The sequence below is a fragment of the Bos mutus genome, chromosome X, assembly GCF_027580195.1.
Source record: "Bos mutus isolate GX-2022 chromosome X, NWIPB_WYAK_1.1, whole genome shotgun sequence".
Taxonomy (NCBI): domain Eukaryota; kingdom Metazoa; phylum Chordata; class Mammalia; order Artiodactyla; family Bovidae; genus Bos; species Bos mutus.
Window position 1 is genome coordinate 48,974,789 of NC_091646.1, and position 12,678 is coordinate 48,987,466.

At 40.9% G+C, this 12,678-nt stretch overlaps 1 pseudogene; it reads right to left on the reverse strand.

The window, feature by feature from the left end:
- Positions 1–756: 756 nt before the first annotated feature.
- Positions 757–4,705, reverse strand: LOC102272018 (T-complex protein 11-like X-linked protein 2; annotated as a pseudogene).
- Positions 4,706–12,678: the final 7,973 nt, after the last annotated feature.

A 12,678-nucleotide genomic window follows, 5' to 3' on the forward strand; every position in this document is an offset into this window, starting at 1 on the left:
TCTAAAACTTACCCCCAAGATCACTAAAGAGAGAAAGAGAGAGAGCGTGTGCCCATTGAGGCTGAGAACTATCCTCAAATGAATGCTTGTTGGCAGCCAATATTGACTTTCATCCAGTCCTCAATTTTGCATACTGCTTCACGCCCCCCAAGCCAGAACAGGATGTGGGGGCTCTTACTATTACTGCAGTTTTAAAATTATAGGGAGAAAAAATAAATAAATAAAAAATAAAATAAAATAAAATTATAGGGAGAATGTGATACTGGAAATAAGATTCTATGTCTTCCCCTGATTTGTAACTCAGCGTATTCCCAACCTCTAGAAGCCTTTATACTTCCAGAACTCATACTTTGAAAAAATTCCACAGAAAATTTTCACAGCCCTCAAGGAAATGATTTTCCATTGGAGGAAACAATGCTAGCAGCCGATGCCCTGATGCCTGCTCAAGCCAGCATCCTGAAGAATGATCAGCCAGTGAAGGAGAACTGAGGGATCACTGGTTCTCAGATAATAGGGGATAAGGGCACAAAACCTGGGTTCAGTTGCAACACAGATGGAACTGAGGTTTTCTTGCAGCACAGAAGTTTATTATGAAGGGGGCTGGGCCAGTTTGTATTTACATGCTGGAACCCTGCAGCCCTGAGTCCAGGTTGAAGTGAGGAAGAGGCTACTCTGCGGGGCACAGGTGATGTCATCCCAGGAATATACTTAGCCCTCTCTCCTGGGTCCCTGTTGCCAGACTGTGGTCTGGAACTATCAGATAGACTCCACTTCTGTTTCTTGTGCCTGAGCTGGAGGGATTATATCTAAGGATTTCATCATAATAGGGGCTAAATACCTGCTGATTGTGACACATCAGACTGAAAAGCTTCCAACCTAGTTTTGTCAACTCCCCCTTGATGAGAATAAGGACAGCAGAGAGGTCTAGCAGAGATTCTGCATCCCGAGAACCAAACAACCTATGAGAAACAAGTGGATCCACTGATCTGCTAGCAAGAAAAGAGTTGGAAAGATCAAACAGTTTTCAGAAGAAATTCACAATGCCTTTGCACTCTCTGTTAGCCAACATTTAAATTAACTGAGATTTTCACTGACCTACCCACTCATTTAGGTAAACCATATTAATGAGATTTCTTTCTTTTCTTTTGGAAGAAGGAATGCTATCAAGCTCCCAAAGACAATGCATTATTCAAAGATGTCCAGCCAATAAGTTTCTGGGTATTTATAATGTTAATGTGGTGCTAAGTGAGCTCCAGGTGTGCAAGACCTAACTAGAGGATCCTAGACATTGTACTTGAAATTCTAAAGACACACATTGTAGCCAGTGTACCAAGTCTGGGTCTACAGAGCCAAATCAGACTATGTCAAGGTAGAAAAATTAGAAGCAAGGCGGTCAAGTTCACTGCTTCCATTCTAGCATGGAATATATCCTGTGGCCTAAATTAGCATCAGTTCCTTAGAGGGAAGTAGGGACGATCATGGTAACTTAAAGCATGGGATAGAGAAAGTGTTTCCCATCACAGGCCTTGGGTTATAGTTAGAGAATGACCAAGAATCACTCAGCACTAGCACCTGCAAGTTACACATCCTAGCTGACCTTAAAACCATATGTTCACTTTTCAAACTGAAAGAAATTTACTTCAATTATGTGCATTATACATAAGGAAACTAAAGCCAAAAGACTTTCCCAATGATCATTCCAGCTTTGAATGGCTTCACAACTGACTTCCAATCTTGTATCCACCTTCTCACCTTCCACATTCTTGCCACCCTTCCCCATCACCACCACCATATAACTCTTAACAATGATGTTACAAACTGTTCTCTTTCCTGGCAATGATCTGAAGTTAGCCTATAAAAAAATCTTTCTTTTCACTACTCAGGGCAGTTAGGCCCATGTCTTTGAGGTATTTGTGGATTTTCTGAGACATTTGTTCACTCACACTCACCATAGCCTATTTAGGCCTAGATAATGAAGGACAGAAAGCAGAGGGGCCTTGGTGTAGGAGCAAAGCCCAGAGAGTCCAACACCAGAAGCCAGGTCCACTCACAAAAGAATTCCAGCTCTCCACCACTAACAGAGGACGCAGTGTTTGAAATCATTTTATTGTTACCCTCAAGGTGTCAACTAATTCATACATATTAACTAATTCATACTATTCTCCACTTCAATTGAAACAAATCAGACAAGGGTTCATTTCCATTCTTGGATCTACTCAGTGTTCTTTAGTCCCCTAAACTTTATTCAAATTCTGTTTTAAGATTTCTTAGGCATTTTCTGTGGTTATTTTCCCTAGTTCACCACTTGAATTGTAAATATATTGAGATCGGAAGCTCCAGTTCTTCTTTGTACATTAGCTGAAGTGCCCTGCATGAAGCAAATTATGGATACATATTATTGACCAAGTGATCAACTTCTGGTTATACATACACAAATCCAGTGTCACTTATTTAAGTACATAATAACTCATTTTAAGCAAACACAGTACTGAATCATTCATAGCAAACTAGTTTCCACACTCACCTCCTTGGAAATAGGTTTTGTTTCCATCACAAACTTTAATACAATTTATCAAAAGACACCAACGACCTTTGCAGATGATGCCCAAGGTCTTTTGTGTGGTTTATGATAAAAAATAAGGCAGTAATACATTAACTGCCTAAGTTCCAAACCCCACATATTATTTTCAACTCAGAGAAAAATCTAGGTAGTTTTTTGTTCATGTTATTTAGTCGCTAAGTCGTGTCTGACTCTTGCAATCCTATGGACTGTAGCCCACCAGGCTCCTCAATCCACGGGATTCTCCAGGCAAGAGTACTGGAGTGGGTTGCCATTTCCTACTCCAGGAGATCTTCCCAACTCAAGGATCAAATCTGAGTCTCCTGCATTGGCAGGCAGATTCTTTACCACTGAGCCACCGGGGATGCCTCAATGAAGTTTACCTGGAGTTAAATTCGTCTGTCAGGGCCTTGGTTATGTGTTTCAGTTTATTCACAAATTCAGTCGAGCTGAATAAAACATGTCCAGAGAAACTTCCAGCCACTAGCAAGACTGAGGCCAGAATGGTTAACTGCTTCAATTGGGACTCCATGTCCTGCAGCCAGATTCTATTCATCAGCAGACTCTGGTGAGGCAGGGAAAAGCAAGCTGTCAGAAGAGTGTTCTAGTAAAGGTATTGAATACAAAACAAAAAGGAAATATTCTAACGTACGTTCCTACCTCGGGAAACTCTTTACTGTCAAGATCCCAGAGAAGAAGGTTCAGGTATCCCTGGCATAGCACCATTGTGGAAATGGGAAGTTGGGGGTTGTCCACTGCCCAATTTGGAGATGAATGGGCCATGCTGGAGGAGCTGGGAGAGTCAGGAGAACTTGAATTTTGTTAGCCATTTTGTGGTGCAATCAAGGAGATCTATGACATAGAAAGGATAAGTAAATATCTTGAAACACCAAGGCTTGAAAACTAAGGCTTGAGGATATATTCTTCCTCAATAAATAAATTCTTTTGTACATCTTTTGTCTTGGAGAAATGTTCCTTCTTCCTATCCCATGTCCTAGCCACCTGCCCAATAGGGAGAAACTATTTAAAAACATAGAAAATACCCTATCACTGTAAGAAATCATACCCAAAGTCAAATCTCCCCCTCTTCTGTCTTTAAATTTTGACCATACTGGGTTGCTTGTTGAGGAGTTTCTGGAATTTAGTTCATTCATAAATGATAGAATGTTCCTTCAGGTAGGGTCAGAGGCTCTGAATAATATAGTTCACCATGTCCATTTTCATCATGTCCAGAACATGAAAGATGCCCCTGTCAAGGGAGGAAAAAATCAAATGTTTACACTCTGAAAGGAAATCCAGTGGGATGAGTGGAACTTAAGCTAAGAGTCCTAAAATCACAGTATCTTAGAGTTTAAAATGGCCTTAAAAACCATAGTCCTAGTTCAATTTACAAATACAGACATTGTACCAGGGACCCAAGGCCACAGAATGAGTTGTTATCAGAGCTAAGAACAGATACATCTTCTGACCTTTTAGTTAGAAGGGTCTTTCCACTGTAGGTACTCCATCTCAGAAAAACAACCAAAATTCTAACTCTCTATGGGTACTTGGGATAATGGTGGTTGAATTTCTAACTCATGTGACTTATCACTTTACCTCTGGGCCTTGGTTCTTCTATCTGTAAAACAGGGATCATCCTCATTCCTGTCCCCCCACAGGGTTTGAATCTGCAAAGGGGCTGTTTGAAATCTCCCAAAGAACCAGTAACTCTACTTTAGTGTCTAGACAAGAATATTGGAGTGGCTTGCCATTTCTTTCTCCAGGGGATCTTCCCAACCCAGGCACCTAACTCTCTTCTCTTGCATCTCCTACATTGGCAGGGGGATTCTTTACCACTAGTGTCACTTGGGAAGCCAGTGTCTTAACAGCATCATTTCTTAGAAAGTGTCCAAATGATCTGAAGATCATCAAAAGGGTTCTGAGAATCTGTCCTTTGAAAATAAAAGGCAATAAACCAGAGAGGAGCAATAGAAGTATTAATCTATTCTGCAGTATAGAAGGGCTAGACAAGCCAGGGGCTATAACCTAGTATCTGGCCCAGAGTTTTCTGGTGCAGTGTCTAAGACTGAGTTCAGGAACAGTACATCTAGTTTCTCAGCTTAGTAACTGCACAGGATCTGTTATGCTCTCTCGTTTTAGCACTGCTTCATCTTCTACTTGGAGAAGGTGATGGCACCCCACTCCAGTACTCTTGCCTGGAAAATCCCATGGACTGAGGAGCCTGGTAGGCTGCAGTCCATGGGGTGGCAAAGAGTCCCTCCCTCCCCACAGCACAACTGAACAAGTGAGCCTAAAAAAGTGTCCACCACCGCCCCCTTGTGTCAGGGTGGAAAATAGACACTGAAGAGACCAGCAAACAGAAGCTAAAACAGAGGGAACCTCCTTGGAAGTGACAGGTGCAGTAGATTAAAACCCTGTAGTTAGTACCGACTACATATAGGAAGGGGCCTATAGATCTTGAGAAATATAAGCAGGATCAAGGAACTATCTGAAAATGAACTGACCCCATACTGCCCACAACACCAGAGAAAGTCCTAGATATATTTTTACTATTTTTACTATCATTCTTTAATTTTTAAAAAATTTTAAGCCCTCTATTACTCCTTTAGTTTTTCATTTTTATAACCTACTATTACTTTGCAAAAAAAAAGAGACCCTATTTTTTAAAGCAAACTTCATATATATATATTTTATAATTTTTGTGACTTTTTTTTTTTTTTTTTTCTTTAATATTGTATTTTTGAAAATCCAACCTCTACTCTAGATTTTTAATCTTTGCTTTTTGGTATTTGTTATCAATTTTGTGCCTTTAAGAACCAAATCTTCAGTACCCATTTTTACTTGGGAGCGAGATTACTGGCTTGACTGCTCTCTCTGGCTTTGGACTCTCCTTTTTCTCCACCAGGTCGCCTCTATCTCCTCCCTCCTCCTTCTCTTCTCTACCCAACTCTGTGAATCTCTTTGTGTGTTCCGGACAGTGGAGAACACTTGGGGAACTGATTACTGGCTGGATCTGTCTCTCTCCTTTTGATTCCCCCCTTTATCCTCCTGGCCATGTCTGTCTCCTTCCTCCCTCTTCTCTTCTCTGTATAACTCCGTGAACATCTCTGAGCGGTCCAGACTGTGGAGCACACACATAAGAAAGTGATTACTGGCTAGCTTGCTCTCTCCTCTTTTGATTCCCCTTCGTCTCATCCCGGTCACCTCTATCACCCTCCTCCCTCTTCTCTTCTCCATGTAACTCTGTGACCCTCTCTGGGTGTCACTCACTGTGCAGAAACTTTTCATCTTTAATCTATATGTTTTATCAATGGTGCTGTATAGATGGAGAAGTCTTGAGGCTACTGTAAAAATAAGACTGAAAACCAGAAGCAGGAGGCTTAAGTCCAAATCCTGAGAAAACCAGAGAACTCCTGACTCCAGGGAACATTAACTGACAGGAGCTCATCAAACGCCTCCATACCTACAATCTCATCTCTTAGGCTGTTCTGGTGTGGTAATAGCAATGATAGCAAGATCTGCCCAGAAAAGAAAATCAGCAGAGCCAAATTGTTTAGAACCCCAAACGCTCTCCAGTGAGCAATCTCCTTAAGGCAAAGGCATGCCAACATATGTCTGCTGCAGCTCCAGAAACTAGGTATCCAAATTGTATATAGAGAATATTATTTTTATCTGTCTAGGAGCCAATCACAATTTAAGGCTTCATTGGGATTAGTAGTAACAATAGTGCCATATTATTTTCTGGGCAGAATGAGATAAAGATAGGAAGAAAAATAACAATGTGACAAAAACAAATGCAAGATATAAAAAAATATAAAATACATACCATCACAAGGTAATGGGATATTCTTTTCTTAAAACTTTTTAGTTTCTATCTGGGTAGCCGATTAACAATATGATAGTTTCAGATGAACAATGAAGGGACTCAGCCATACATATACATGCATCCATTCTTCCCCTAACTCTCCTCCCATTCAGGTGGCCATATAATATTGAGCAGATGTTCATGTGCCATACAGTAGGTTCTTGGTTATCCATTTTAAATATAGCCTTGTGGTGGTGAGATATTCTTAATAAGGGATAAGGCCATTATTAGATTGTTTGACTGCAAAGGGAAAAGATTAGATAGGCAGTATCTTTAAGTATCACTAGAAATATCATCTTCACTCAAAAGTATAAGTTTCTTATTGGCAAGGACTATCTTATGTATCTATATGCTTCTGAAACACAGAAAACCTAATGGGAGTTAGATGAAAATCTGTTTAGTTGAATGATATACTGTACTATTACAGCAAGATCTCAACCTTCAAGCTTCATCTCATACAAATGAAATCGAAGTTCCTCCACATCATCTATTTAAGTAATGGGACATATGTAGAAGGGAAGCTTGTGTGTGCCTGCGTGCATGCTAAGTTGTATCCAATTCTTTGCCACCCTATGGACTGCAGCCACCAGGCTCCTCTGTCCATGGGATTCTCCAGGCAAGAATACTGGAGTGGGTTGCCATGCCCTCCTCCAGGACATCTTCCCCACCAAGGGATCAAACTCAGGTCTCTGACTTCTCCTGCACTGGCAGGTGGGCTCTTTAACGCCACTCACAAAACCTCAGAATAATTGTTAGTCATCTACAGGGGGCACAGGATTGGAAAAGGTCAGTGTTCATTCCAATCCCAAAGAAAGGCAATGCCAAAGAACGCTCAATCTATCACACAATTGCACTCATCTCACATGCTAGTAAAGTAATGGTCAAAATTCTCCAAGCCAGGCTTCAGCAATATGTGAACCGTGAACGTCCAGATGTTCAAGCTGGTTTTAGAAAAGGCAGAGGAACCAGAGATCAAATTTCCAACATCCGCTGGATCATGGAAAAAGCAAGAGAGTTCCAGAAAAAACACCTATTTCTGCTTTATTGACTATCCCGAAGCCTTTGACTGTGTGGATCACAATAAAGTGTGGAAAATTATGAAAGAGATGGGAATAACAAACCAATTGACCTGCCTCCTGAGAAATCTGTATACAGGTCAGGAAGCAACAGTTCGAACTGGACATGGAACAACAGACTGGTTCCAAATAGGAAAAGGAGTACGTCAAGGCTGTATATTGTCAGCCTGCTTATTTAACTTATATGCAGAGTATATCATGAGAAACGCTGGGCTGGAGGAAGCACAAGCTGGAATCAAGATTGCTGGGAGAAATATCAATAACCTCAGATATGCAGATGACACCACCCTTATGGCAGAAAGTGAAGAAGAACTAAAGAGCCTCTTGATGAAAGTGAAAGAGGAGAGTGAAAAAGTTGGCTTAAAACTCAACATTCAGAAAACGAAGATCATGACATCTGGTTCCATCACTTCATGGCAAATTGATGGGGAAACTGGAAACAAAGGCTGACTTTATTTTTCTGGGCTCCAAAATCACTGCAGATGGTGATTGTAGCCATGAAATTAAAAAATGCTTACTCCTTGGAAGGAAAGTTATGACCAACCTAGATAGCATATTACTTTGCCAACAAAGGTCCATCTAGTCAAGGCTATGGTTTTTCCTGTGGTCCTGTATGGACGTGAGAGTTGGACTATAAAGAAAGCTGAGCGTAGAAGAATTGATGCTTTTGAACTGTGGTGTTGGAGAAGACTCTTGAGACTCCCTTGGACTTCAAGGAGGCCCAACCAGTCCATCCTAAAGATCAGTCCTGGGTGTTCATTGGAACGACTGATGTTGAAGCTGAAACTCCAATATTTTGGCCACCTTATGCGAAGAGCTGACTCATTTGAAAAGACCCTGATGTTGGAAAGATTGAGGGCAGGAGGAGAAGGGGACGACAGAGGATGAGATGGTTGGATGGCATCACCGACTCAATGGACATGGGTTTAGGTGCACTCTGGGAGTTGGTTATGGACAGGGAGGCCTGGCATGCTTTGGTTCATGGGGTCACAAAGAGTCGGACACGACTGAGCAACTGAACTGAACAATTAAAAGGTCTGGGATGAAAAAATCAAAGGACTTCCTTGTGATCCAGTGGTTAAGAATTCACCTTGCAATGTAGGGTACATGGGTTTGATCCCTGCTCAGTGGAACTAAGATCCCACATGCTGCAAGGCAACTAAGCCCACGAGCTGCAGCATGGACTTAGAAGCCCATGCATCACAACTAAAGAAAAGCCCATGCACCACAATGAAAGATCCCCCCATGCCACAACTGAGACTTAATATCCACAAATGGAAAGTTGGTTACTCATCTGCATAATTTTTTTAAGCGTTCAAGAGCACACGTGAAGTCAGCCAGAGTACTTGAAAGCTGGACTTTCAGATGGTCCCAAAACGCCTTGTACATTGTCTCCTTAATCCTGCCTTCCAGACTATAAGACGGTTAAGTGAGCAACTTGCTCTTTACCCAGAGAGTTGATATAGGTTCTTAATCTAAATCCCAAACATCATTTAAGATCATGAAAGATCATTATGTTGACAGGGCAGAAGCTATGTTTGGACTTCAGCAGAGTTGAATAAACTGAGTTTAGTCTCAGATGCAAAGGCACTGGCCAATTTCTCTCAGAAGGATTCCTCATGGTTCCAGAAAAGCTCTCCCTCTTCTTCTTACTGAGAAGAACCAAGAACTTGGAGTAGAGGTCCTGAGTACTAGCCTTGATTCTTCATCTAATTTAAATGTGTGCCTTGGTTTTTAGATCCATATACTTTGAACTAGATGATCTTTTCCCTTAAGCCTTAAAATCCAGGAAAGGACTTTCTTTTTTGATAACACTTGAAAATCTTATGTGCACCTTCAACTCATTATCTTCTCCTCTCAAACCTGTGTTTTATTCAAGCAAATCATAAAGTTTACAATTTTCTCATTAAAAAATAGAATAGTAATGCATGCTTTGGTTGAAAATTTTACAAGCAATACAGAGATAAATGAAAAAAGTCAAAGCTCCTTCCCCAACACACCAATCCCATTTGTGAAATGTCACCAACTGTTATTTATCTAATGCATAATAATTACTTCTCTTCATCCTTTTAATGTACTTGATCCCCAACTTACAGAGATTTTGATTCCTATATATGTCTGGAATCCATCCCCTTATGCCATCATTTCCTGTAGACTGTTGCAATGTTCTAGTAAATGGTACTCCTGCCCCCAATCAAAGTCTTAGTCCAACAATGCCACATATTCTTGCTAAGACCAATGGCCTAAGAAAAAAATCTGATCATAATGACATGATCATTTAAAGTTCTCTAGAACCTTCCCATCACTCCATCAACAAGAAGCAAGATTTTCTTGTTGCTGCTGTTTAGTCAATAAGTTGTGTCTGACTTCTTTGTGACCCCAGGGATCATAGCCCTCCAGGTCCCCTCTATCCATGGAACTTTCCAGGCAAGAACACTGGAGTGGGTTGCCATTTTCTCCTCCAGGGGGTCCTCTTGACTCAGGGATTGAACCTGGGTCTTCTGGATTAGCAGGCAGATTCTTTACCACTGAGCCACCAGAGAAGCCCCAAAGCTGTTTAGCTGCTAAGTCATGTCCGCATCTTTTTTGTGACCCCATGGACTGTAGCATACAAGGCTCCTCTGACCTCCACTATCTCCTGGAGTTTCTTCATTAAGTCGGTGTTACTATCTAACCGGTGTAACTATCTAAGATGGTTACTATCTAACCATCTCATCCTCTGCTGCTCCCTTCTCTTTTTGCCTTCAATCTTTCCCCAAATCAGTGTCTCTTCAATGAGTAGGCTCTTAGCATCAGGTAGCCAAAGTATTGGAATGTCAGTCCTTCTAATGAATATTCAGGGTCAATTTCCAACAGGATTGACAGATTTTATCTCCTTCCAGTCCAAGGGACTCTCAAGAGTATTCTCCAGAACCACAATTCGTAAGCATCAATTCCTTGGTGCTCAGCCTTCTCACATCCGTGCATGACTACTGGAAAAACCATAGCGTTGACTGTATGGCACTTTGTTGGCAGAGTGATGTCTATGCTTTTTAATATGCTGTCTAGCTTTGTCATAGCTTTCCTTCCAAGGAGCAAGCATCTTTTACTTTCACGGCTTCAGTCACAGTCCGCAGTGATTTTGGAACCCTAAAAATTAAATCTGTCACTGCTTCCACTTTTTCCCCTTCTATTTGCCATAAGGTGATGGGACTTGGTGCCATGATCTTGGTTTTTTTGAATATTGAGTTTCAAGCCAGCTTTTTCACTCTCCTCTTTCAACTTCATCAAGAATCTCTTTAGTTCCTCTTCACTTTTCTGCATTAGAGTGGTAGGATCTGTATATCTGGAGTTGTTGATATTTCTCCCAGCAATCTTGATTCTAGCTTGTGATTCATCCAGCACAGCATTTCTCATGATGTGCTCTACATATAAGTTAAATAAACAGAGTGACGATATACAGCCTTGATATACTCCTTTCCCAATTTGGAACCAGTCAGTTATTTGATGTCCAGTTCTAACCTTGTCAGCATGGGAAATAGGTGCTTGGTAGTTTGAACATTCTTTAGCAATTCCCTTCTGTGGGATTGAAATGAAAACTGACCTTTTCCAGTCCTGTGGCCACTGCTGAGTTTTCCAAATTGGCTAGCATATTGAATGCAACACTTTAACAGCACCATATTTTAGGATTTGAAATAGCTCAGCTGAAATTCCATCACCTCCAATAGTTTTGTTCATAGTAGTGCTTCCTAAGGCCCACTTGACTTCACAACCCAGAATATTTGGCTCTAAGTGAGTGACCACATCACTGTGGTTATCCAGGTCATTAAGACTTTTTTTTGTATAATATTTCTGTATATTCTTGCCACCTCTTCTTAATCTCCTCTGCTTATGTTAGACTGGTATTCTTCCCACAGAGGAAGGTAAAATTGCAGTGAGCAACTGAATGACCCAGTATTGCTAGACATTGCCCAAGAATCACACTTCTTTCTCACCTAAGCCCAGAACCCAGAGGCAATGAGCAAGGCTGGATAGTCATGGGATAGCAAGGAGCTGGACTTAACCAGATCGTCAACACTGAAACCAGGTTGATTATATTCTTTGCAGCCAAAGATGGAGAAGCTCTATAAAGTCAGCAAAAACAAGATCGGAAGCTGACTGTGGCTCAGATATTCAGCTCCTTATTGCAAAATTCAGACTTAAATTGAAGAAAGTAGGGAAAACCACTAGGCCATTCAGGTATGATTTAAATCAAATCCCTTATGATTATCCAGTGGAAGTGACAAATAGATTTAAGGGATTAGATCTGAGAGAGAGAGTGCCTGAAGAACTATGGACAGAGATTCCTAACATTGTACAGAAAGTGATGATCAAAGCCATCCCCATGGAAGAGACATGCAAAAAGGCAAAATGGTTGTTTGAGGAGCCCTTACACATAGTTAGGAAAAGAAGAGAAGCAGAAGCCAAAGGAGAAAAGAAAATATATATCCATCTGAATGCAGAATTCCAAAGAATAGCAAGGACAGATAAGAAAGCCTTCTTAAATGAACAATGCAAAGAAATAGAGAAAAGCTATAGAATGAGAAAGAGTAGAAATCTCTTCAAGAAAATTAGAGACAACAAGGGAATATTTCATGAAAAGATGGTAACAATAAAGGACAGAAACACTATGGACCTAACAGAAGCAGAAAATATTAAGAAGAGGCAGCAAGAATACACACAAAAACTCAGCACAGGCCACAGGACAGGAAATGGGCAGTTTTCACTCCAATCCCAAAGAAGGGGAATGCCAGAGAATGTTCAAACTACTGCACAGTTGCACTCGTTTTCAAAGCTAGAAGAGTAATGCTCAAAATTCTCCAAGCCAGGCTTCAGCAGTACGTAAACTGAAAACTTCTTAATGTACAAGATGGACTTAGAAAAGGCAGAGGAACCAGAAATCAAATTGCCAACATATGTTGGATTATAGAAAAAGCAAGAAAATTCCAGAAAAACATCTATTTCTTTTTCATTGACTACACTAAAGGATTTGAGTGTGTGCATCCCAACAAACTGTGGAAAATTCTTAAAGAGATGGACATACAACACCACCTTACCTGCCTCCTAAGAAACCTGCATGCGGGTCAAGAAGCAATAGTTAGAACCAGACATGGAACAATGAACTGGTTCCAAACTGGGAAAGGAGTACGTCAAGGCTG